General features: G+C 41.8%; 2 long non-coding RNA genes across 3 annotated transcripts in view; both read left to right on the forward strand.

Annotated features, from left to right (window-relative positions):
* Positions 1 to 8,354, forward strand: part of LOC119874018 — an 86,783-nt gene extending 78,429 nt beyond the window's left edge. Inside the window, exon 5 of the long non-coding RNA XR_005366339.1 lies at positions 8,301 to 8,354. This is a non-coding gene — a long non-coding RNA (uncharacterized LOC119874018). The remainder of the gene's footprint in view (positions 1 to 8,300) is intronic.
* An 18,781-nt stretch (positions 8,355 to 27,135) lies between these two features.
* LOC111097982 overlaps positions 27,136 to 27,575 on the forward strand; it is a 104,525-nt gene continuing 104,085 nt past the window's right edge. For both annotated transcript variants that reach the window (XR_005366510.1, XR_005366509.1), the window contains exon 1: positions 27,136 to 27,499. This is a non-coding gene — a long non-coding RNA (uncharacterized LOC111097982). The remainder of the gene's footprint in view (positions 27,500 to 27,575) is intronic.

The following is a 27,575-nucleotide window of genomic DNA, read 5'->3' on the forward strand; positions in this document are numbered from 1 at the left end:
ATATTAATGAAAAAGATAAACTTCTTTCAAGATTACCTACAAAAATGAGGAGAAAATAAACAGCATTAAGAATGGAAAACAGGCCATAAAAATGAAAGCTACAGTTCAGGGCTTGGAGATATAAAAATCACAATAGAATATGACCAATGCTATTTCAATTAATTTTGAAAACTTGGGTGAAACAGATATTTTACTTAGAAAGTAAGAATTGTTGAAAGAATTACTTTTGACTCAAGAATGAACATGAAATCGAATAGATATATAATCATCATAATACTGTGGTTAAAAATGTAAACACACAGGGGAACCTGGGTGGCTCAGTGGTTGAGCATCTGCCTTTGGCTCAGGTCATGATCCTGGGGTCCTGGGATCGAGTCCCGCACCGGGCCTTCCTGCGAGGAGTCTGCTTCTCCCTCTGCCTGTGTCTCTGCCTCTCTCTCTGTGTCTCTCATGAATAAATAAATAAAATCTTAAAAAAAAAACCCTAAACACACACACACACACACACACACACACGCACGCACGCACACACATACACACATATACCCCTGGTGTCCACTAGGACCAGATGATTTTATAAGCAGGACTTACCAAATTTCAGGAACAGTCTGACACAATGTGCTCTAGACTAAGGATTGACAAATTAAGGGTATCATTATACAATTACTCTTTTTAAAAATTGCTATTATTCATTTCTTGGGCCATCCTGACAGTGTCAAGTTAACTCTGAGCCTGTACAAGACACAGGCTTGGGGTTGCAACTTCTTATGGAGACTTCCCTTCCCTTATTCTACCAAACTCCAGGGTGGGATAGAGTTCCTTGTCATCACCCTGTAACACTGAGTAGATGACTTCAAACCCATTTTTTCACTGAAAGGGTAGGCCCTTGAAGACCTTGTTTCTAATGCTTTGCTTTACTCAGGCTCCGGACCTTATCTCTTGGCTCTGAGGAGGGCCAAAGCCCCTTGTGGCTGAGACATTCACCCTTCCACCTCACTCAGGCAATCTGCCACATCAGATCAGAGACATTCATAGTTGTGATTCTAGCCTTTCTCTAGTTTGGAAAACTAGGAAATCACAGTTATAAGCTAAAACTTTTCTCTGGCATCCCCCTCCCCCCTCCACCAAATTCATATGTTGAAGTTGTAGCACCCTAATCCTTAGAATATGATTGTATTTTGGGATAGGGTCTTAAACTGGTAATTAGGTTAAAATGAAGGTCATTAGGGTGGCCCTAATCCAATATGGCTGACATCCGGAGAAGAAGGGGAAGTTGGGACCCACACATGTAGAGAGAAAAGACCGTGTGAGGACATGGTGGAAAGGCCTATCCACAGGGGGAATAGGCTCAAGAAGTAACCAACTCTACCGACCCCTGAGCCTTGGACTTCTATACTCCAGGACTGTGAGAGAATAAATTCCAGCTGCTTAAGCTGTGGTACTTTGCAATGGCAGCCCCAGCAAACAGAGACTCTCCCTTCTTCCTGTAAGCTCAGCTTTGCATTTGAAGCAAGATATTGGGACACCTGGGTGGCTCAGAGGTTGAGCATCTGCCTTTGGCTCAGGGCATGATCCTGGGGACCCTGGATCGAGTCCCACGTCGGGCTCTCTGCATGGAGCCTGCTTCTCCCTCTGCCTATGTCTCTGCCTCTCTCTCTGTGTCTCTCATGAATGAATAAATGAAATCTATTAAAAAAATAAAAAAGAAACGAGATTTTATTATATTCTACCAGAATTTCTAATGGTAGCTGGCGGGGTTTTCAGGTTAGCTAGGAAACCTACTGTGGGAATGTAAGTCTCAGGCTCATTTGAAAGAACCAGGCTGTGCCTTCTGGACTCTGCCGATCTTCCTGATAGGTGTCACCCCGTGTCTAGTGGTGGGTGCCACACCAGAGGTAAGAGCCCTAGGCTTTCAGCACACCTTTGCATTCAACTAGCTGCGAGCCACTTAAACACTCCTTCTTAGTTTTGGGGCTCTCATCTGCAAAAGAGGGGTCTTCCAATGGCCCTAAACCTGTATTTCTTCAGACACCCCTCCGGGGCTTACTCAGGTGCTGGAGAAGATGCCGAATGGTGGCTCCTGTAGCATCCACTCACTTTGACCCACATAGTCCCTCTCATGTGCACATGTGTTGTCTTTGAATTCGGAAAAAGATCTCATCTGAGAAAGCCTTATGGGCTTAAAACCAATGTAAAGACATTTTTTTAATTTTAATTTTTAAAAAGATTTTATTTATTTGAGAGAGAGAGCACAAGCATGAGCAGGGGGAGAGGCAGAGAGGTGGGGAGAAGCAGACTCCCCTCTGAGCATGGAATCCGATGTGGGGCTCGATCCCAAGACCCTGGGATCATGACCTGAGCTGAAGGCAGATGCTTAACCTACTGAGCCACCCAGGAGCCCCCAAAGGCATTTTTTAAAAAGATAAAAAACAGGACTGTAGGCCCCTGCTGCCTGGCCCTCCCTTCTTAAGTCAGAGCTACGTGAGCATGCAGCCTGCTTGTGTGACTGAGCATGACATTTCTGAGCATCACACCCCACGACAGTTCAGAGATTTCCCAACAACTCTGGGGAGAATGTTGTGGATTCCTTTAAAAGAGCCACCTGCCTTTTTATTCCCCACCCTCCTATTTCCAAGCAACTTGGATCAGCTGACAGGCACCTGTCAACTGCTTCCCAGGCTGCTGTGGGGAAATAGTATCTGGCCACACCAAGGGATAGGAGGCTATAAAATTCCATGTGTGGACAGTCAGTGTCTGTCAGAGAAGGCACACTCCGTGCATTGCTCAGACCGCATCTCCAGCCATGACGTCGGCAAGGACACTCACCACGTGCCAGGGCCTTATCTGTGTCCCTGAGCCCTCTGGACCCCTGTGGATCCGGGTCCCACAGAGGGCCAGGCGGCAGACAGCAAATGCTGCTTTCACCGGATTATCCTGGAGAGTAGCCTTTTTGGTGTTCATTCAGTATCTACAAGCAAAAAGCTATAACCAAACAAAAATTCCATGGGTTCTCTTGGGTTCTGACCATTTAAAAAATATATTGGTCTTTCTTCTTTAACTCTTTTTTTTAAAAAAAGATTTTATTTATTCATGAGAGACATAGAGGCAGAGACACAGGCAGGGGGAGAAGCAGGGTCCCTGTGGGGAGCCGGATGGGGGACTTGATCCTAGGACCCCGGGATCATGACCTGAGCCAAAGGCAGATGCTCAACCACTGAGCCACCCAGGCACCCATTGTTCTTAAAACTATCCTCTTTTCCTCTTCCTTTTTTTTTTTTTTTTTAAATATTTATTTGTTCATGAGAGAGGCAGAGTGAGAAGCAAGCTCCATGCAGGGAGCCTGACATGGGACTCGATCTTGGCTCTCCAAGATCAGGCCCCGGGCTGAAGGTGGCGCTAAACCGCTGAGCCACCTGGGCTGCCCCCTCTTTTCCTCTTCCAAACACAAACAGCACCTAATCAAATTCTAATTAGCATACGGCGTTGTATAAGTTTTGGTGTACAATATGGTGATTCAACATTTCTATACATTTGCCAGTGCCCATCGGGACAAGTGCCCTCCTTAATCCCCATCACCTATTTCCCCCATTCCCCACCTCCCTTTCCTCTGGTGACCATCAGCTTGTTCTCTATAACTAAGAATCTGGTTTTTGGTTTCTCTTTTTTTTTTTTTATTCTTAAATTTCTCATATGAGTGAAATCCTATGGTATTTGTCTTTCTCTGACTGAATCATTTCACTTAGCATTATACTCTCTAGCTCCATCCATGTTATTGCAAATGGCAAGATGTTATTCTTTTTTATGGCTGAATAATATTCCACTGTGTGTGTGTGTGTGTGTGTGTGTGTGTGTGTGTGTATACATGTATCTTTATCCATTCATCCATGTATGGACACTTAGGCCGCTTCCATATCTTGGTTATTGTAAATAATGCTGCCATAACCATAGCGGTGCATACATCTTTTTGAATTAGTGTTTTCACTTCTTTTGGGTAAATACCCACTAGTGGATTTACTGGATCATAGGGTAGTTTTATTTTTAATTTTTTGAGGGACCTCCACACTGTTTCCCACAGTGGCTGGTGCCAATTCACATTCCCACCAGTAGTGCACAAGCGTTCCTTTTTCTCCACATCTTTGCCAACACTTGTTATTTCTTGTGCTTCTAATTTTAGCCATCTGACAGGTATGAGGTAATACCTCATTGTGATTTTGATTTGTATTTCCCTGATGATGAGTGATGCTGAGCATCTTTTCATGTGTCTGTTGGCATCTGTAAAGATACCATCTAAAAATACTTTTCCTATTCTTAAGAACCCAAATTAATTTCAATAAGATTTAAAGGAACAAACTGAAATATTTCACATTTATTTCTAAACGTTTTTAAAAGAATTTCTTATGGAGTCATACCAATTTGGAATCAGAAGTAACATTAACAATCATAGGCTATGTGGGATATTTCTTGCTGTTTTTGGTAAAGTATCTGAATTTCCATTTGGAGACCCGACTCTCTCCAGCTTTCCACCCACGTGGTTTGGGGGGAGTAGATGTTCTCTCTTTCAGGCTCCAGGGTGAGTGCAGAGCTCAGGTCTGTCTAATTAGCTTGTTCTTCCTCTCTGGTCTTTGGTCTTACAGATTGGCTCAATGATAGATTCAGGACTCCTGCCTTGAGTGTTAAGAAAGATTTCTCCTCTTCCTCCTTCTTCTTTAAAGATTTTGTTTACTTATTCATGAGAGACATAGAGAGAGAGGCAGGGTCCCTGTGGGGAGCCTGATGCAGGACTCGATCCAAGGACCCCAGGATCACACCCTGAGCCAAAGATAGATGCTCAACCACTGAGCCATCCAGGTGCCCTAGGAAAGATTTCTTCTTATCCTTGGACTTGAACTTGGAAGAATATTGTGTCTGCTAGCAGCCATCTTGCTCTAAATTGGGGCCTGACAAGGAAGCTGTGGAGCAGGGCTGAGGGAAGGAATGGGAAGAAACCAGGTCCTGGTAATAGATTATGCTGTACCTAGAGCCATTTGTACTCTTGGACATTTTAGTTACATGAGGCAAGAAATAACCTTCCTCTTTCCCCAGTGCTTGCATGTGTACACAGATACACACATTTTGTCTTTTCTAAGCCAGTTTGATTTGGATTTTACTCCACCTGCAATGGAGAGATTTTATCCTCTTCATTTGATAGACAAGGAGACTCAGACATAGGGACTGGAAGCAACCTGGCCAGGATCCCTCAGTGAGCAGATTGATGAAAGAACCAGGGCCTGGACCCGGGCTCCGAATCTGCCTGTGCGTTTTTACCATGGTCGGAGGTGAATGCATATCTAAGTGGTTTTGGAAAACCAAAAGTGGCATCATTCAGGTCTGGAAACACTGGCAGAGGAGTGGCCATAGTTAAATATAGGGTTTTGAGCATTACAGATGAAGGGTAAAGCACTATCAAGTCTACCAGAATGTTGGAGTTGAAATAGTATTTTAGATATAACTAAACAACCATCAAGATAAGTCAGGTGTGCACTAATAAGAGAGCCACGAATACAAGGTTGGTAGAAAAATATGTAGATTAGTTAACTCCAGCAGATGTAGACATAATACAAAAAGCATCTTGTTCTTTGTAAAATATGGAACACAGAAATGTAGTGTTCTTTGTATGCATTTGGGGAAAAAAAACCAACTAGTGTAATGTATATCACCAAAAAAAAAAAAAATGCTGCCAAGGTGCAAATTTGGTCAAAGAATTGGGGGTACTCTGGAACCTTCCCATCCTAACCATCCCCTGCCACCCACCCACACATACACAGAGTAGGAAAAGATTATTCTGGAACTCACTGGAAATCTGAGTAGACTGAAAGAGAGAATAAAGTAAGGAACGTGGGATCGATATATTTAAACACATAAAAATAATCAGCATATGTTCAAGAACCTCTGGGTATGACCAACACTGTTGCTGTCTGTATAAATAAAGCCAACATTGCAGATTTGCTATACTCCGCCCAGGCACCTTCTAACATTTGTAGGACTCAAGGCAGAAGTAGAAATGGAGGCCTAATACCATATTTTAAGAAGTTAGAATGCAACTGTAAAGCCAACTGTAAAAAGAGTAAAACATGTTCTACTGTTCTACCTTGGTATGAAGGTAGGAGCCAGGTTAAATGTTGAATCATGAGACTCTTGGGAGTTCCATGCTGGAATGTGGCCTCATGAGGCTTCATCCATGGCTCCTGTTTTCCCAGCTATTGTTTTTATTTATTTATTATTTTTAAAAAAGATTTTATTTATTTTTTTGAGAGAGAGAGAGCAAGAGAGAGAGAGAGAGAGAGCAAGTGAATAAGCAGGGGGAGGAGATAGGGAAAGGAAAGAGCAGGGCTTGATCCCAGGACTCTGGGATCATGACTCAGGCTGAAGGTAGACACTTAACTGACTGAGCCACCCAGATGCCTTGGTTCCCCAGCTTTTAGCCCAACCCACAGCATATGCTCCATGTTGTCCCATCTCCAACACTGCCTTTTGTTGGGGAGAGTTGTCTCACACACACATATGGACACACAGTCTGTGTATCTAAGCTCTTTCCTCAAAAGTCACTCTTGGACTGCCACTTGGGCCTAGAGGTACACTTGGAAGTATAGTCTCCTCTTAGATGGACAGACTGAGGAAGAGGTCTATGCAGTTCCTGGAAGCAGGTTTGGAGAGAAAGACTTCTGGATCCAATGGAAGAGGAACATAGCCTTGGAGGAAAGGGACATAGGGCTTTGGTACTTATCTTTGGCCATGGTGTCGTAACCCTGAGGAGGGGCAGGGTCAGATCATGGGGTCCCTCTTGCCTTGGCTTTAGTGATGCTGACTTTGCCTCCTCCACTCTCAACCATCTGGTTTTGTAAGGACTGATTCTTGGACAGGGAGACAGGGACCACTTAGCAGGGCTTGAGAGTTGAATGGAAATGGTGGCAATGCTGATGCCTTTCTAAGGCTCTCTCTCTCCCATTTCTTTTTTCCTTTCTTTTTTTTAAAAAAGATTTTATTTATTTATTCATAAAAGACACAGAGAGAGGCAGAAACAGAGAAAGAGGGAGAAGCAGGCCCCCTGTGGGAACTTGATGCAGGACTCAATCCCAGGACCCTGGGATCATGACCTGAGCTGAACAGACAGTCAACCACTGAGCCACCCAGGTGTCCTGATCTCTTCTCTTTCTAATAATGTATTTGTGGTTAAACCAGTAGACTGGACAGCATCCTTCCAGGTCTTACTGTGTTTGTAACTCACCCAACTACTCTGCCCACTGACTTCCTTCTGCTGCTTCAATCTCACCTTTAAAATCTCGCTCATCCCCCCATCTGCATTTTCTGTGACCTTGCCTTCCCTTTGGTGATCTTTTGAATTCACCTTTGGATCACAGCCATAGCTGCGATCTTCTTGGACTACGTGCTCTTCTACTTTCCACCACATTATTGTTTGCAGAGAAGTCCCTGGACTTCATTTTTTTTTTTTTTTTAAAGATTTTACTTATTTACTAGAGAGGGCACTTATGAGAAAGAGAGAGAGAGAGCAGGGGCAGAGGCAGAGGGAAAAGGAGAAGCAGACTCCCTGCTGAGCGGAGAGCCTGATGTGGGGCTCAATCCCAGGACCCTGAGATCATGACCTGAGCCAAAGGCAGACACTTAATGGACTGAGCCACCCAGTGCCCCCTGCCCCCGGACTTTGTTCTGCTGCCCCATACCCCAGCCCTGGATGGTCCTGCCCCCCACTAGTTCTCATCAGCTTTTAGTTTGGCTCAGTCTCCTGGCTGAAGCATACAACATATGCATTTATAGATGTTGACACATACATATACTTGTAGGAAAGGATGTTAGAAATTATCTCTAAGACTATTTAAGCATCCTTTGGCCCAGATTTCAGAGTTTATAGAACAGGAATGTGAGCCCCATTGATGTGCTATGAAAGGTTACACACTGTATCAGGGACACTGCCAAGACTGGCGGCCAGGCCTTCTGACCTTTTCTCCCCCATCCTTCCCATTCTCCCAGCTTGACTCCCTCCCAACACATAGCAGATATCCCCCTCTTCCTGCCAACTTATAATTCCTGGAACTAGCAGAATGTAAGAGAATCCATTTCAAGCATTTCTTGTTTTCTTTCTTTTTTAATTTGCTCGTGTTTCTCTTATAATATCTTCTGGTCTATGCACACTAAAACAGATCTGTGACTTGGTTCACATTTGATTCTCTTTTCCTCTTAATTTCAACCTTCTGAGAAGAAAAGCAGATAACCTTCCTTTTTCCCTCTCTTTTTCTCAATTTCAGAAGTCAATCTGCGAGTCTAGGATGCACCTAAGAGTAACCCTGGGATAGTCAAGCTGTTTGCTTCTCATTGGCACCAGAAGGTGGGTTCATAGTTAAAAAGGTGAATAGATGTTTACTCTTCTAATGCATTCACTAACTAATTAATCCCACAGTGTTAAGCTAAGGGGAGGTGGGGGGGATGGGGTAATTGGGTGATGGGTGTTAAGGAGGGCACACGATGAGATGAGCACTGGGAGTTAGACTATATGTTGGCTAATTGAATTTAAATAAATAAAATAATGATGAGTTGAAAAAAATTCCCCAAGCTAAGGCTGTCTGAGGTCAAGGATAATTTTTTGTGTTCTGCAACCCAACATTGCAACACACATACACGTGCATGTGTGTGCACAAGTGAATGATATAAAAATCATTTATAATCATTTTCTGAATAGTCAGACCATCTTGCAAAAGAATCACGTGTTCTAGGGCTGAGAGCAATTCATTAGTAGTTTCTAGCATAATTCAGTTCCTGTGTGTGTGTGTGTAAGTTACAATATTGAAAAGGGTACAAAATTTAATTTATTTTATTCAAATCAGCCAATGAGAAACTTATTGTTCTTTGCCTCCTATGTGGCCCAATAATTGTCCTTATTCTGTGAATTTCATCAGATTTGTTTTTGCCCTTATGGGACTTGTAGTCTGGTTCATTCATGCCTGAGTCTCCTTTTTCAGATACATAATAGACATTAAAGAGATAAAATAAGAATATAAACACATGAAAAAATGGTTAATAAACCTAGTAAGTGACTAAGATGAAATATTCACTGTCAACATTGTACATCATTTGGTAAACTCATTAGTGAGGCAGTCAATGTAAAGAGAATTAATGTAATTTCCAAATTTAGACAGAGTGAGAATGGAAGAATTAAGGATCATTTTTTCTTTACTATTTCTATAATTCTGGGGAAAATGGATGGGAAAAATCATTACTGCTCTATATCTCATTTCAAAGGTTTTTGGTTGCATTTGTTCATAATTTGTTTCTTTGTAGAATCTGATTAAGTATTGGAAACTTAAGTGGGAATGCAGTCTATTCTTGACATACATCTGTCTAATAGGAAATCTTCATGCTCTGCTGCCCTTGCCAAGGGGAATGCTGACATTTACTGAGAACCTGTGTTTTACATATAGTATTTCATGTAATCACAGTAACTCCATGACGTGTGTGTGTGTGTGTGTGTGTGTGTGTGTGTGTGGTGCAAATAAGTTGTATTGAGCCACATAACTAAAGGGTGATAGATCTGGCTCTTAGAACTTGGTCTCACTGCTGAGTGCATGGGTCATGCATCAAATGATGCCACCTCTCTAAAAGGCTGAGTTGAAGTGATGCTCTCCGTTAATGGTCTAATGACCATTAAAAGCTTTACAAGCTAGCTTGGAGAAAAGGAAATAGGGACAAGGGGAAGAAAGGAAGGAGAATGATGAGGAACAGTAGTGGGGGTAACTCTTAATTCATTTTACTTCTCCTTCAATACTCATTTAAGCTCACTCTAGGATCTTCCATTGAGTCTTCCCTAGAAAGGAAAAAAAATAGATAATTTGGTATAATTTTTTCCCCCAGATAGTGTTCAAAATCCTGCAAATGTTCTTTAAATTGAATAGTTTTCACTAAAGCCCAGCTTCTGGAACCCTTCTGAAAGTTCCACACTAGCAAAAGAGGTGAACATTGAAACAGGTCTACATCATACAATATTAAGTTAAACAGAGCCCCTAAGTACCTAGTGATAAATATAGTTAATCATATCAGTGAGACTTTCTACCAGGCATTATAGTTGGCATTTGATGTTATAACCATTAGAGCAATGTTGTTTGAATATTTATTAGCTGAAGGATACTGTGCTTTGCATAAATTATCTTCCACTTATTTTTTTTACAGTATTTCAGTGAGGCAGAAAATATATTTCCAAAAGAAAATAAGAGAAATATATCATCTCCATTTTGCATATGAGAAAATTGATCTTCAGTGAGGTCAAGTTGTGTAAATCACATGGCTGGTTAGGAGCAAGAGGCCAGAATTGATTTTCTAACAAGGTGATTTTTCAAAACTGGAGCATTACAAGGGATACACCAGAAGTGTCTTCTAGAAAGAAATGGAATAGCCCTTTTGAATGCTCTTTATTAGAACGAAAGCTGAGAAATTAATCCCTCCTCCTCCTTCCCAGATAATTTCTGAACATGCTTCCTATGCGAAAAGTTCTCTGCCTGAGAAAAGCCTAGGGGGACACTCAGAGGCCACGTTGCTCTAAAGGAGCTTGCTGCCTGCATGGTAGAGATGGGACAAGCACATGATCACAACGTTACAGCATAGATTGGACCCTGTGGGAGGCTGAGGCAGCCAAACCGCTGCGCCACCCAGGGATCCCAGCACAAAGCCTCTTACTCAACTTTGTATCTCTCGCTATCCAGCACAAAAGGAATTAAAAAAAATTTTTTTTTGGATGGGTGAACCAAAATGACAAAAAATTTGCAAACCTGTTTAAGATTCTTATTAAACCTTTTTTTCTGGATGAATGAAAACAATGCTAAAAGCTTTACAAGCTAGCTTGGAGAAAAGGAAATAGGGACAAGGGGAAGAAAGGAAGGAGAATGATGAGGAACAGTAGTGGGGGTAACAGCTATCCGTCCCACATATCTATATTTATATTTATATTTATAGTATTTATATTTATATTTATATTTATTTATATTTATATTTATTTATATTTATATTTATTTATATTTATATTTATTATTATTTAAGTAGGCTCCATGCCCAGTGTGGAGCCCAATGTGGAGCTTGAACTCACAACCCTAAGATCAAGAATTGGACACACAACCAGCTGAACCACTCAGGAACCCCTAATGGTTTTTTATTTTATTTATTTATTTATTTATTTATTTATTTATTTATTTATTTATTTATAAGATTTTTTATTGATTTATTCATGATAGACGTAGAGAGAGAGAGAGAGAGAGAGAGAGAGGCAGAAACACAGGCAGAGGGAGAAGCAGGCTCCATGCCGGGAGCCCGGCGTCGGACTCGATCCCGGGTCTCCAGGATCAGGCCCTGGGCCAGAGACAGGCGCTAAACCGGTGAGCCACCCAGGGATTCCCCCCCCCCCTTTTTGTTTTGTTTTTTTTTTTGTTTGTTTGTTTTTAAGTAATCTCTATCCAAATGTGGGGCTCAAACTCACGACTCCCAGATCAGGAGTTGCATGCTCCACCCACTGAGCTAGCCAGATGCCCCTCTGTTGGGCTCAATTTTAGAAGCAACAAAGATAACAGAAAATAGTCCTTGCTTGTTTGCCTTAAAAAGGAAATGTTCTCAGAATGGCCAGTTTCCTGTGAGGAATAGGTGTCAGCCTTTGTGTCTCCCACAGTAACCCTAAAAGCATGACTTAACTGGCAACCCAAGATGTTAATAATTGACCTATAGTCACCATGCTACTTCTTTTTCTCATTTGACTAACAAATAACTGCTTAAATAAATCTAATTCTGTTCTTGATTCTTTCTAAATCAAAGTAAGAATTTTAAGTATGGCGATAAAGAAGGAATGGAGTTTCAAGTCTTCAGCTCGCTACCGTAAGTTCTGTGAGACGTGGGAAGGCAGCATGTTGTTTTAGGTAGAGTCATCTGTATGCCTGGAATTTGGGTTGACATAATTAAGCTCACACATATGTGTGTAAGTGTATATATATAAATATATCTCGCTTCTCTCTTGTATCTAACTAGCTATCAATATGCCTTACATATAGATAGATTTGGGGAGTTCCCAAGGCTTATTGATTCTAAATTCTATAACATCTAACTTAGTGCTATAAATTGCTTTGCCTCATCTTTAAGTGAAAAATTTCCACTTCAAAAATCTAGCATTTTACCCACTTCTCTGTACAAAAGCTGCTTTGCTAGTGATGTTCAGGGCCTTTAGAAGATAGCCAGGCCAGTTCTTGCAATAGCTTCAGTGATGAGTGATTGAGCTTTGACTATTTATTTCATTAAATTCTGTCCTAATTTCACACTGAAAGAAAATTTCCTTTTGTAGTTAAGGTCTTTGCTGACAATAGCAGCTTCATAATGGTGTGGACATATAGTTTATATTACAAGGACTCTGTGTTGTGGTTACTTTGGATGAGGTTTGAAGGTGGATTTCCCATCCTTACCACTCAAAACCCATTGTACCCTGTAAATAGGAGAGTAGCATCAGGGCCGATCTCTGATAACATAGCCCCTGGAGCCTGTACAGTTTGAGTGTCATTCTTAAGAAAGAGAATACACAGGGGGACCTGGGTGGCTTAATCAGTTGAGCATCTGACTCTTGATTACAGCTTAGGTCATGATCTTGCTAACGATCCTGGCATAGAGCTCCACATCGGGCTCCACCCACAGTGTGGAGTCTGCTTCAGATTCCTTCTCCCTCCCCCTCTGTCCCTCCAGACTCACATCTCTGTCTCAAGGAAAGAAAGAAGGAAAGAAAGAAAGAAAGAAAGAAAGAAAGAAAGAAAGAAAGAAAGAAAAAGAAAAGAAAGAAGAACACAAATATCTTAATTTTGTAAGTACAAAAGCATATGGTCATAACAACATATTGCCAGTGTCAGGGAGGAAGAATTTCCTCTACCCTTCAAGGTCCTTCTAGTTGGAGTACAAATCAAAGTGATGTGAGATTAACAGGAGAAAATCAAATTTATTAGCATATGTACATATGTACGAGGAATCCACACAGACATAGAAATTCCAAAAATAGGCAAAATGGAGCTTACATGAGCTAAGGAGAGGGGCAGGGGTCTGAGGATACAAATGGGAGAAAGGGGAGAAAGACCTCTCACCAGGAAGGTGAGAGGAGATGTTTGGAGAACAAAGGGTTGCCCTGTTACGGAGATACAGAGATACGTGTCTTTAGTAAGGGGAGTGTCTGTTAATAGCTCTCTTCCTGGTATAAGCAGGCCATTGAGGGGGAGGTAAAGAGCTTTTCCTGAATCTGCTGGGTTTTGATTGCTGTTAACTCAATGTTTATGCTGCAGTGCCTCATCATGGGGCGGCCTGCCCTTGGCCCCTACACTAGGAACCTCCTTTCTCAGAAGGGACCATGGACATGAGAGCTTTGGCCTCGTTAGCATCATGGTCCATTTGCCTCTTGTTGGCTCTTGTCATACTATCTTCAAAATGTCTTTTCCTATTTCTCTTGCTCCCACTTAACTCCAAGTCCTTGGGGGCAGAGGCCATGTCTTTTTAATCTTTTTCTATTTAAGATGTTAAAAAAAGGCTTGTTAAACTGAGCCAAACTGGAAAATGCATTAGGAACTGGCAGCCTTGATATGCTCACACCTTGTCCTGCAGAAACTAGGTCAAAAGAGCTTTAACAACATGAAGGAATCCTCACTCATTAGCCTTACAGTGTTTCTCCCGTTGACAAATTAGGGCATGATCTTTTTTCTACGAAGCATCATGAATAAAAATATAATAGTGATTACTGTCATAGCAGTGGTTAACAATAATGTGGAAATCATACTTGAAGGATGCTTACAGAGTCATTATTTTACAGACAAGGAATAACTGTTGGTTGTAGACCTATCTGGGTGAAGTTATGAGGACTAGAATGGAAAGGAAAGAAGGAGGTGTTTGACAAAGAGTTGGAGTTTGCTTGTGCATAGTTCTCTTAGTGGAAACCTGAAGACCCAGTGGATTTCTGGAGACTGAGTAGCCAGTCCAGGTCAAAGCAGGTGTGCATGGATATACACTACATGTCAAGGGCTCTCCCTCCCAAAAGGTTTGATAAATTGAGATCACTTTCTGGGCCTTTTGGATTTTGATCCATGGAAGGGTGACATAGGCGGGGGGGGGGGGGGGGGGGAGTCTTGTAAAAAGGAAATCAAACTGACTCTATGTCAAGGTTAGAAGTGTCCTGACCCCACCAGATATCTACATCTGTGCTTATTTTTTTTTTAATTTAAATTTGATTTAACAGACAGTGCAATACTGGTTACACGAGTAGAATTCAGTGAGTTATCACTTAAATACGACACCCTGTGCTCATCACAACAAATGCCCCCTTTTATGCCCATCAGCCATCTAACCTATCCCCCCCGTGTCCCCCCATCTCCTTCCTCCCACCTCCCTCCATCAAACCCTAGTTTGTTCTTTATTGTCAAGGTCTCTTATGATTTGTTTCCCTCCTTTTTATCTTTTCCTCCTTCCCGTATGTTCATCTGTTTTCTTTTTTAAATTCCACACATGAGTGAAATCGTATGGTATTTGTCTTTCTCAGACTGACTTATTTCACTAAACATAATACCCTCTAGTTCTATCCATGTTGTTGCAAATGGCAAGATTTCATTCTTTTCGATGGCTGAGTAATATTCCATGGTGTGTGTGTATGCGTGTGTATCCACATCTTTATCCATTCACCAGTTGTACATCTCTGATTATTGACTGATCAACAGTTTATTGAGGGAAGAAGATGTGAGGGAAATCAAGTGTACCAGTCAAAGCTCCTAGGCTATTTAAAAGAATTCTGGGAATGGAACTTCCTGAAGACATTCCAGTAAAACCACAGAAAGGGAGGATGATTTCTATGTAATTAGACTAAAGTGGGTCCCTGTGAAGATTGAGGTAAACTGTGAATTTTGTACGAGGGTTTGTGGTTTGCAGATATGTGTATTTAAATAAAATTTCATAGTGATTAATATATCTGTTGAAAATTGGAACCTTATGTCCTATCATATTTTGACTTAAAGTGAATAATGTATAGTACTCCCTTTTAATTTGGCACTCTTTCTTTGGCTTTGCTTTTTCGTATTCATATCCTGACTTCCTTGACTGAGTTAGTGGTTCGAGAACACACAGATATGGTGGAGGCAGTTTTACAGAGGGAAGTGTGGTTGGAGGGTGTGGGGAGAGAAAAAATTATTTTCTACCCTCTTATTTTCTGTGACTGAGGCATGCTAATTAAATTAACAAAAAGATGGGTTAACAGAAGAAAAGGCACACAAATGTTATTTGATGTTACTATTTTGATATTTGTGTGTATGGAGGCCTTCACAGATAAGAAATGAAGATCCCAAAAAGGTGGTTGGATTCAAGGGCTTATATACCTATTTTAACAGAGTGCTAAATTTGTGAAGTGAAAAGGAAAAGGGGTTTAGGCTTCTAGGGATGGTAAATTGTGGGACTAGAGGTGGAAATGAGTGGAAGGTAAGGGTAATTATATTAAAGTAAGTTTGTGCAGACTCATTTTGTATTGATTTTTCTATGATGTAGAGAAAGGAGCCCTGCCTAGGGGTCAGGAGATGTGGGCTTTGGTCATGGTTCTTCCTACAGCCTTGTTTGTAACAAGGAAAATCACTTTGCTTGCAGTGTGTGTGTGTGTGTGCGTGTGTGTGTGTGTGTGTGTGTGAGGGGCAGGATATCAGAATAGATTATCATCTTCTAAAGCATATTCTATGGACTACTTCAAAATATGGTTCCTTGGACAACACGGGAAGAAACATCCCTTTCTTGGAAATTCATGAAGCACATTAGCCCTACGATTTGCTACAGTGAGGAAACCTGCCAAATACTGTTTTATCAAGTATTGCCAAACATTATTTGACTGTAGAAAAACCTTCCATTATACTTTTTTTTTCTTTTTAAAATAGAGGCTTTTAACTAGTCCTAGAAATATAGATCCATAAGAAATACTTTGGGGATGCCTGGGTGGCTGAGTCAGATAAACATCTGCCTTTGACTCAGGTCATGATCTTTGTGTTCTCAGATGGAGCTGAGTGGGGCTCCCTGCTCGGCAGGGAGTCTGCTTCTCCCTCTTCCTCTGCCCCTCCCCACCCCTGCCCTGTGTGCATGCGCTCTCTCTCATAAACAAACAAATTAATTAATTAATAAAATCGTAAAAAGAAATACTTTGGAAAAACTTGAGCTTAATCTGTAAAATACCTTGCTGGTCTTAACCTTTATAATTTAAAAATTTTTTTTACTGTAGGAAATAACCTATTTGTGCATAGCTAATATGTTTTTTCAAAAAAGACCTGACAGATACTGATACAGAAAAATATATACACCTGACAGTATACAGCAAAGACATGGCAATATTGGCAGAAAAATATAAGAAGAAAAAGAAATTCAGCAATTAATAAGCAGTATGTGTACCATTAGCAGGCAATGGGTGGTTTGAGGAAAAGTTTTATGAGAGTTTTAGTTGAGAGGTTTGTGAGATGTTAGAGAAAATAATCAGAGCCACGTGGGAGAAGCTAACAAGTAAGGAAAAGAGGTAGGGTTTTCTCTGAAGAATATTATGTATATGTTCTTTGATCTTGAATAACTCAAGTAAGTGATACAATGAATAATCCTGTATTGATAATCAATGATGTCAAGAATAGGTGTGTCTCTTGGGGGATGTATAGGAACACAGGGCAGTATGCTGCTAAAAGGGGAGCCGTCATCAATTTAATTATATATAATTATATTTAATTATATATAATCTTTGAGATGGGGCCTGCCAACTTGAGCCTGCCTACATCATTTGTGGGGCCCTTTGCATCTTGTGCCAGGGCAAAATGAAGAAATGGGGTCTTTTTTTCTAAAACCAGGAAAAAGTGCAAATTTGAGATGCTAAGATGGTATAAATAGATGAATAAAAGAAAATTCTAAGCAAAGAAAAATTAAAAATTAAAATGATCACCTTGGATTTTCTCATTCATCTTTATATTGTGCAATGCCATTTTTAAACACAAATATGAAAGCCTTCTATTTTTCTAACTCTGTAAAGGGACTTTAACTAGTATGTACAATCAGCGCAATTGCACGATTTGTGTTTTGCAGCTCAATCATATTTGTGGATAAAAAGTAATTGCTCCTGCTGTTTGGATGGGGTCTTAGCAGTGTATGGAGAACTTCCATGTGCCATGACTCTGTATACAGATTAAGATATTGGCTACTATCATCATTTTATGGATGATCCAATAGGGGCTCCAGGAACTTATCACTTGCTTAACTAGTCTTTCAAGGTAGAGACTCTGATTTCAGATTCTATTCTCTTGATGCCACATCTCTCTCTCTTAAATTATACTGCTGTTGTAAAAACGTTGAAATCTATACAACAACAGTTTTCCTTTATTCATGCTTAATCAGATATACTTTTCTTGTGTGGTAGCAGAAGCCTTTGGGCTGTCTCTGATAAGGACAAGTAGTATAGTGGGTCAGGAGGCTGTACACTGATATTTCCAGCTCTGCCTCTCCCTAGTTACAAAGCCTTGGACCAGTCACTTGGAGATAAAAAAAAAAAAAAAATAGCACCCAACTCCCCAGATTTTCATGAAGATTACACCAGGCACTGTAAGTCAAGGGCTTAGAGTAGTATCTGGTTATCCAGGTATCATACAGAAAAAGCTATTTTTCTGCCTGTTTGGAGGATCATTTTGTTGTTCTGTAGTCCTTGGATGGCAGAAGGAAGATTAGGGAAAGGAAAACAAGTCCAGTATTTGTTAGTTTTTGTACTTTCCAGAAATCTGGTGGAAGATTCAATTTGGGGACTCATTAAAATAAAAGGAGGATACTCCTTTTTAAATAGTTCTTTTTAAAAAAAAAAAAAAAGATTTATTTATTTATTTATTCATGAGAGATACAGAGAGAGAGGCAGAGACCTAGACAGAAGGAGAAGCAGGCTTCCTATGGGGAGCCTGATGCAGCACTCAATCCCAGGACCCCAGGATCATGACCTGAACTGAAGGCAGACACTCAACTACTGAGCCACCCACGTACCCCCCTTTTTAAATAGTTCTAAACTAGAGTTTGTGTCATCTGTGTCAAGGCCCCAGTTGTACCCCTGGTTGGTCCGGTAGCCAGTTTCCCTCTTGGAAGGTAGAAGCATCAGCTTCTTCTGGACTCTGTAAATTGGAGAAATATCAAAAAGAGAGAGCACATTAGTGAAAATCTCTCATCCCTGGGAAAGAAACGGGCCTTTGGGTCCCAGCTTTAGAGTACATGCTAAGCTGCTTCTGTCAAATTTGGGGGAATTAGAGAGACCCAGCAAAAAAATCCCTTAACCTGGAATCAAAATTCTAAAATCCCCTTTCAGAAGTGGGTTATTGCCAGAAAGCTCCTCTTTTCTGATGCAGACACCTTGGGGAGCCTGCCATGGTTAAGCCCTTATTTACCCTTCAAAGCAGTGAGTTCCTGAGCTTTTCTTTGAAGCTGAAGTGGCTCTGGAGTTGACCGAGTAGTAGGAGGTGGAGCAGTGGGGAAGAGTCAAAACAGGAAACAGAGGGTAGAGGGAAAAGTTGATGCCAGCTGGGGGTGAGGGGGTTGGGGGGGGGGGTCAGGAGTCATGGTTCTGCTTCAGTGTTAAAACCAATTTCCTGAACAGCCTTGCGAGGAGAAAGGTCAACTTTTGGACGCCCTGCCCTGCTCTGATGGTCTGTGATTCCCTATCCTTGTGTTGAGTCTGGCAGCCTGTACCACTCTGTTTTTAGGTGAAGATCAAGAGATAGATCTCAAGGGAAGGTGAACAGTTTCAAAATCTTCCAGTTTCTGGAATCTTCTGGAAGGTTAACTCATGCCATTTTATTATATCCATTTGAAGCCTCAGCCTATTAATCGAGGTTGTTTTAAATTCCTGGTCTGATAATTCTAACATCCCTGCCATGTCTGGATCTGACACCTGCTCTATATCTTCAAAGTGGATTTTTTTGCCTTTGGTCTGCCTTGTAATGTTTTCATAACCAGACAAGACCAACCCGATAAAGGGAACTGCCATAAACTGGCTTTAGTAATGCCTGGTGAGGTGTGAGGGAGAGGAGGTAGGTATAGTCTAGGAGTTAGGCCTCCCCGTCTTTACCCTGAGCCTTTATCTCTGGGCTATAGACTTCACTGGTGTTCCCATGGAGGTTTCTGCTGGCGGATGTTGGTGTTCTCTGACATTTGTCTGTCTGTCTGTCTTTCCAATTCTAGGGGGCTGTGACCTCAATTCTCTTACAGTTCTAAAAAGAGTTGATGATGTTTTTGGTTTGTTCAGCTTTTTATTTGTTATTGAGATGGTGTGGTGACTTCCAGACTCCTGATGCATGGAAGTGGGAAGAAGTCTGGAAGGTTATGCTAACATAGGAATGTCTATTGATTCTTAAATATAGCCTTGTATTTCCAGGACAGTCTATTACTCTCTGTCTCTGGGATGATGTTTAAAAAAGCTTATAATTTCTGGTTTTCCAGTACTTCAGGGGATCTCTTTTTTTTTTTTTTCAGAGGGTGGAGCTCATTTTTCAAGTTCTCTAAACAAGTTCTCTAAACTCACTTTCATGTTTTAAAGATAATGTCTGGGGATCCCTGGGTGGCTCAGCAGTTTGGCGCCTGCATTTGGTCCAGGGCATGATCCTGGAGTCCCGGGATCGAGTCCCACATCAGGCTCCTTGCATGGAGCCTGCCTCTCCCTCTGCCTGTGACTCTGCCTCTCTCTCTCTCTCTCTCTGTCTCTCATGAATAAATAAATAAAATCTTAAAAAAATTAAAGATAATGTCTAGTTATCTCTAACCACAGCTTCCATCTGGGTCTTGAACTTGCTTCAGCCCCTCAAGAGAAGGCATAGGGCTGTTCTTTGATGTTCTCTTTGATGTTAGCTGTTTGGGGGTATTTTAAGGAAGTGTCCATGGTACTTAATAGATTTAAATTAAATTAAATCAAATTATTAAAGTAAATTAAATTAAATAACAGACCCAGGGCTTGTGGGTGGATGAGACATTGATCCCTCTGAGGCAGTGGTGTAGGTGGCAGAAAGTCGTCTTTATCCTGAGACCTGTAGATAGTTGTTAAGAATGTTCTCAGTGTGACAGCTCCATGGTTGTAGATCTGGGACTGGATTCAGCTGGGCCTTTGGGGCTCACTAGCGCTTTGCAGGGAGTGCCCTAACCTTATTCTGAAGGGCTGGTAGAAAATACACAAGACCTGACAAAACCTTTGTGTGGGTGTATTTTACTTAGGTTTTCCCAGAATTCTCCCTTCCATTTGCCAAGACAACTCCCCTCCCTCCAAACCCTCTTCATTCTTTTCTGCAAAAGCATTTGTCTTTTCTGTTAGAGTAGTCTTTCATGGTCCCCTAAAACTAGAGCTGAATGGTAATGCCAAGCCAATTTCCTTTTTCCCTTTCTTGGAGGCAGAAAAGAGAGAGTCTTCAGTCATTCCAAAGGGAAAGGGTAGGTGACATATTTACATTTTAGGCTCTTTCCATGAGTTCAGTTCTTAAAATCAAGTGAGAGGGGCATAAGCATCCATAATAAAGTGGCTGAAATTAAAAATCTTGTCATTCGCAACTTTAAGGAGTCACAAAGCCAAGGAAAAGGCATAGGTTGTTAAAATATTTGAAAGGTTGAGAATTACTGCCTGAAGACCTACTTTATTATTTTTGTACTTCTGGTATCCCTGTCTATAAGCTAGGGTGCATTTGTGCCTCCAAAGAATTGACAAAAGGAAAAAGAGTCTATATATCTCAACTATCCACAGTATTTTACCTGTATTTAGTTCAGTAAACATTTATTTGTTTGTTTGTTTATAAAGATTTTAAAAAAGTGATCTCTACACCCAATGTGGGTGGAGTTCAAACTCACAACCTTGAGATCAAGAGTTGCATGTTCTACCCACTGAGCCAGTGAGGGGCTCCTCAGTAAACATTAAGCATCATTAGAGCTAGATTGTGTTGGTGAATCGGAAAATTCTGAGATAAATAGGACAGAGTTCTTGCCCTAAAAGAGCTTAGAGAATGGAGGATAAAATAGGTTCTAAAAATATGAGCAGGGATCCCCGGGTGGCTCAGCGGTTTGGCTCCTGTCTTTGGCCCAGGGTGTGATCCTGGAGTCCCGGGATCAAGTCCCACGTTGGGCTCCCAGCATGGAGCCTGCTTCTCCCTCTGCCTGTGTCTTTGCCTCTCTCTCTCTGTGTCTCTCATGGGTAAATAAATAATCTTAAAAAAAATTAAAAATACGAGCAACATGGAGACTATGGAACAGAAGTGGAAACATTGCACCTTTTTTTGTGAATGAGAATGGAAGTGGCATCTGAAGAATTGAAAGATGGGTAAGTCAGCTAGAGGTACAATCATTCTACTTAGAAGACATTGCGATTGCCCCCTCCCTCCTGAACCCCCCCACACCCCCACCCAGCATCTATCCTGTGCCTCTGTTAGGTCAGAGCAATGCCATCTGGATGGGATTGATTCTATCCCCACTCCCTGGATACACTCTGATTGGTTCAACCTGGTTGGTGCAACTCTGTGCCCTTTCTATTATAATTGATTCACATAACCTGGACTTGAAGCATTTTGCTGGGTGGCATATGTGGGTTGAATTTGCATAAATCACAGGCATTTTTCTTGGAATTCCATGACCTTTATGCTGTATTTCCTTCAAGTTGCTACTGACTGCAATGCATTGATAGGAAGCGGGGAACTGTAGGGTTCACAATGAAGGAAGCAAGTCTAAGAACGAAGCTGACACAGAGACAGGGGCACAGAGCAAAGAGAAAGGCAGAAAAATGGACCTGCAATACTCCTCTAACACATACACGAACCTTGAAATCCAACATCTTGTGGTTACATAAACTGATAAATTCACTTAACTGTTCAGGCTAGTTCAAATGAGGATTTCTGGACTTGGAACCAAAAGTATTATAACTGATATGTGACAGAGGAGAGGTGGGCATTTCAGGGAAGTTCATTTCAAGAGATGTGATAACAGGCGAAGGCTAAGAGATGAGATGTGCCATATTTGAAGGGGCATGAGGGTCGTGAATGGCAGGCTGAATTTGAGGATTAGAATTTTGTAACTGAACAGAAATATAAAGATCACTTGTTCTGGACCTTCCTTTGTCATATGAGGAAAGGGAGCCTGGTGACTTTTCAAGGGTTGAGCTGAGTGGTGGCAGGCTTGGTTTTAAGAGCTGCCATTCTTGTTCCGTGGTTCCTATCTGCCTCCCCACTTCTCAAGCAATCACAGCGCCTAGCCTCCAGACCAGTGTCACTTCCTCCTCTGTGTCACACATCTTTCCAAACTCAACTAGGACAAGATGGGGCTTGTCATTTCTGCCCAAACCCTTGTTCTTCCCCTATGTGTCCTGTCTTGAGTTACTCAAGATAGAAATGTGACCTTTTTCTTCCCACCTAAATGTTCTTCTTATGTGATCTTGCATACCCTCTATCAACCTCTGTATCCTGATAAGTCCCAAACATAAGGCTTCAAGCCCATGATTTTTAGACTCTTGGATACATCTTCCATCTGTACATTTTCACTGGAAGTTCTCTGAAGTATATCGGACTGAACATGTCCCAAATGACATAAATTCTCCCATTTGCCAAAAAGCAATTATAGCAGATGAGTGGGTCCACTTGTCACGTTTCTCGGATTTATTCCCAGTTCCACCTTCTCTGAATTGAACCCTCCATCCCCACTAACCAGTTGGTCAGTACTGTTTCTTTTAGGTCTTTATAATGCTTTCTGTTTTCCCCACCCACTGCTGTTGCCTTCATTCAGGTCACCAACATTTCTTCATCAGAAATTAAAAGTCCGATTCCTTGTCCCTCATCTTGTGTTACTTCCAGCCTATCACCCCGTCCTCCCCACCAACTGTTAGTGATCTTTCTAAAATGGACATTTTAGATGACACTGTAGCGGCCCCGGCCACCAATCTCTCCTGCCCCCAGCGTTGTAGTGGTGTTTTCTTGGTCATTTGACTTGTTTATAATTCAGCTGAAGTCTCTTTCCCACAAGGTGCACAGCGTTTAATGGCCTTGCTCAGATTTTCCTCCCCATTTTTATTTTTAGCTCAGTTGCACCAAGGTTCAGCCTAAGCCACTCTCGGCCAAAGTCACGGTTGAAGCTCCTTATGGGGGCATTTGGGTTTTTAGCCTTTATTGATGTGTGTGGTTTATTGCTATAAAAATCAGGGAATTGGGGATCCCTGGGTGGCTCAGCGTTTTAGCACCTGCCTTTGGCCCAGGGCGCGATCCTAGAGTCCCGGGATGGAGTCCCGCGTTGGGCTCCCGGCATGGAGCCTGCTTCTCCCTCTGCCTGTGTCTCTGCCTCCCTCTCTCTCTCTCTATGTCTATCATGAATAAATAAATAAATCTTTAAAAAAAATCAGGGAATTATGTCATTTTTGTGTGTTAGTTTTGTCCACCTTTAGTCTAGAGCTACTAGCTTGGAGCTTCTTTCCAGTGGCTCTTGAGAAGTCAGAGCTTGGGGGTCGAGGCACAGTCTCCCAGACTCTGGCAATGCTTGTGATATTATTTGCAAACCTGGCTGCCTAAGAATCACTCCCTGCATGAGCAGCTTATTGTTCAGCCAGGGTTTGGTCAGAGGCTATGCTGGAGCCCTCGTGCCAGTGAGTTGTCCACCCTGTGATGGTGGATCTGTACAGCTTGGCCTACTTTTAAGTGTGCCTCATCCCGCTGTGGCCACTCATGAGTGGGTGTAACCTGGCATGTGTGCACAGCTTTCCTGACACCCTACATCATCTCCAAGAGGGCTCTTCTTGGCGGTCTCTTCCCCTGATTCTAAACTGGCTATTAAACTGGCTGCTCTGACATTTTGTGCATCATGGAACCACTGTCATTGTTTTTTTTTTTTTAAGATATTATTTATTAGAGAGAGAGAGAGAGAGATTGAGAATGAGCAGACATGAGAAGTGGGAGAGGGAGGAACATGGAGCAGAGAGCCTGATGTGGGACTCAATCCCAGGACCCCCGGGATCATGACCTAAGTCAAAGGCAGATGCTTAACCAACTGAGCCACCCAGGCACCCCCAATGTCACTGTTTTCCACCAAGATCTCCATCGCCTTTGACAACATCCTTAGACATGGAGTTTGCCACTTTCTGTTCCAAATAAGTTGGCCCACCTCAGGCAAGGCTGTGGGACTTTTTATTCTTAGGGTTTTCTTTGCCCTCTGGGAAAAGTGTCCTGGGCACCAAATGTGAGCAAGGAGCTAGGAGCTGCTTTCTGGGTGTGACACTCTATGAGTGGGAATGGAGAGGAGAGAGTAGCCCCTTCCTCCTTGGAACTTCTGCTCTGATGCATCTGCCAGTGATGCACACAGTGGAGGAGAAGAAAGATGTGAAGATGTGAGTGGAGCCATAGCCTAGGGCAGATATCAAAGAACTCAATTCAGGTGACAAAGGGCAGACAGCTAGACCCAGAGACCAGTGGATGTATTTGCCATTGTCCTCGAGTTGGTCTCAGAGGGCTGAAGTATCCAGTTTGAGGCAGAACTTTGTTGCCTGTCCCCTGGCTTTACACCTGGTAATTCCAGGCAGCCCTACATGAAGATGAAGAATTAAACATCTGGCAGCTCAGTACTCCCCAGACACAGATCACTGTTGATAGTCTGATTCCAACCCATTTGAGACATTGGGATTTATTCTGCATGTGGTGCTAACCTGCAGTGCTAGCTTCCTCCTTGAAAGATCTAATGATGCCCTTGAGGGAAAGGAGAATCCCTTCTTTTTCTTGTGCTGCATTAGTTTTATTTTTTTTGCTAATAGAGTCTTTGTAGAGAGAAGAGGAAAGAAAGAAAAAAAAAAAAAAAAAAAAAAACTCTTACAAATGAGCCAGGATGGGAGTCATCAGGGCCCAGTATTCTGAGTCTGTTGTACCACAGACATGGGGTTGGATGGAGGAAGAGAGATTGTATCCTCTTGGCTTGATATAGAGCTTCTGCAACTCAGAGCTGGGGATGATGAATGACACCAGAAGTCTGCTCCTTCCAGGGTAAAACCAGAGCTACAGACTAGTGGGAGCTGGAGGGGAAGGAGAGCCCCCATCTTCTTGCTTATGCATACTAGAGGTAGAGCTTTATGACATGGAAACGATCGGAGGTGGGTGGGAATGGAGTGGGTCTTGGCTCAGATGCCACAGACTCTTACTGTTCTTACTGGAATTTAATAATGTTTTGTTGAATGCATATTTCTCCATTTGCTATATGCCTTAGGAAAATTTCCAGAACCTTTAAAGGATTATTTTATAGAGTTGACCTTAGAACAACACAATTTGAACCATGCAGGTCCTCCTATATACAGATTTTTTTTTGATAAATATAGTGCAGTACTGTAAATGTATTGTCTCTTCCTTATAATGTTCTTAATACTTTCCCTTAGTTTATTGTAAGAGTACAAATATAATAATATACAAAACATGTGTTAATTGACTATGGTATCAGTAAAACTTCTGGTTAACAGTAGGCTATTAGTAAAGTTTTGGGGGTATGATGTGTGGATTTCTGACTGTATAAGGGGTCAGCACCCCCAAACTCCATGTTGCTCAATGGTCTACTGTACATATTTTTCAACAGTTAAATTGTGTTGGTGGGAGTGGGCTCACTGAGCCCACTGCATCATTGCAGAAGTCCTGCTATTCATTTTAACACCCCAGAACCCTTCAAAAGCTGGAAGTGACCTAGGCTTCTCTCAGCTTCCTAGAAGGCCTGGTTGTACCATATAGGTACTCAATGTTTGATCAGATTAATGAACACATGGATGGATGAGACCTGGGCATTGTTAGGTAAGATGAATTGAAGCATGGGGAAGCAAAATGTAGGAGGTTGGTGCAACTGTCAAGTATATCATGTTCTTCTTTTTTTTTTTTTTTTGAAGATTGCTATTTATTTATTTATTTATTTATTTGAGACACACAGAGTGAGGAAGAGACACAGACAGAGGGAGAAGCAGGCTCCCTATGAGGAACCTCATGTGGAACTCAATCCCAGGACCCCAGGATCATGACCTGAGCCAAAGGCAGATGCTCAACCACTGAGCCATCTAGGCATCCATGGTTTCCTTTTCTGATTCTTCCTCCCTCCCTCATTCTTTCTATACCAGAGAATTTAGGCAATTTAGGAATGCTGAATTTTCGCAATCTGAAATCTATGGGCACTAAAAGATCTTCTTCCAAAGGTGCCAGGATGAGAAGGATGGGACATGTAAATCTACCTCTGTCTCCTAGTTTCTAACTTTGTCTGTTATTCAAGTCTGTGTCCCCAAACTCTGAGTATAGCAACAACTTCTCATTCTGTATTCACAGTATCCCAGCCTGTGTCTGCAACAAAACTGGCAGTGAATGAAATGAACACAAGCAAACATGCCCTACCTGATTTGAGCATTAAGATTATTAGGAGCTACTTAGCAGTAATTAATCTCTGCCCTGGCACAGATGGAGGAAATAATGGATGACAAAAGGGTTCCATTGAACTTTACAGAAGAGTATGCAGCTGGTCTGCACCTCTGTTTAATATAGCTTGCTCAGATTCCATGAATATCCTTGGTTGATGCATCAGGAAAAACTTGTGTGACTCACAGATAATTTTTACTAACTAGAGCCACCAAAGTAATTAGCCATGGTGTGGCAGTCTTTAGTTGAGAGACATGCATTATATGATAATAATGGACCGAAGCTAATTTTATTTATTTCATTGTTGCTTATAAATATTGGAGAGGAAGAGTGAATGTGTAAGAGGACATGTGAAAATTGGCTTTATCTTCAGAATTTTTTTTTTTTTTTTATTTTCGGAAATGAAAATGCTTATTTGTGTGGGGCTGAGATATTTCCCAGTCTGTTTTTTCACTTATAGATCTTCTGTGGAAACCTGAGCCTATTAGTTATCCCTTAATCTAGTTTTCCTCTCTATTGCTAATGGCATATCAGATTTTTTAATGGACCGTATAGCCATTGAAAGACTACATTTCCCAGCACGCCTTGTAGGTAGGTGTGGACATGTGACTCAGTTTGGGCCAATGAGATGTAAGTAAAGGTATCGTGTGACTTCTAGTAAGTGTCCTTAGGGAGAGGCAAGCTTATCTCTCTTTTTTTGCCTCTGGATTGACTGTATAATGGGTAGGTTTTATAGGAGTAATCTTAACGCATGATGGGGCAAAAATTATAGAATTCTGGGTTCCTCACAGTTTGTGGAGCTACAAACAGCCCCAGGCTATCGATCTGCAGCCCCAGGCTATCCATCTGCAGACGTTTTCAATGAAAGAATAAAATGTTTTAAGCCGGAGAGGAGGGGCAAAACGGCGGAAGAGTGGGGTCCCCGAGTCACCTGTCCCCACCAAATTACCTAGATAACCTTCAACTCATCCTGAAAATCTACGAATTCGGCCTGAGATTTAAAGAGAGAACAGCTGGAATGCTACAGTGAGAAGAGTTCGCGCTTCCATCAGGTAGGAAGACGGGGAAAAAGAAATAAAGAAACAAAAGGCCTCCAAGGGGGAGGGGCCCCGCGAGGAGCCGGGCTGA

Source organism: Canis lupus, chromosome 11, assembly GCF_011100685.1.
Source record: "Canis lupus familiaris isolate Mischka breed German Shepherd chromosome 11, alternate assembly UU_Cfam_GSD_1.0, whole genome shotgun sequence".
NCBI classification, from domain to species: Eukaryota; Metazoa; Chordata; class Mammalia; order Carnivora; family Canidae; genus Canis; species Canis lupus.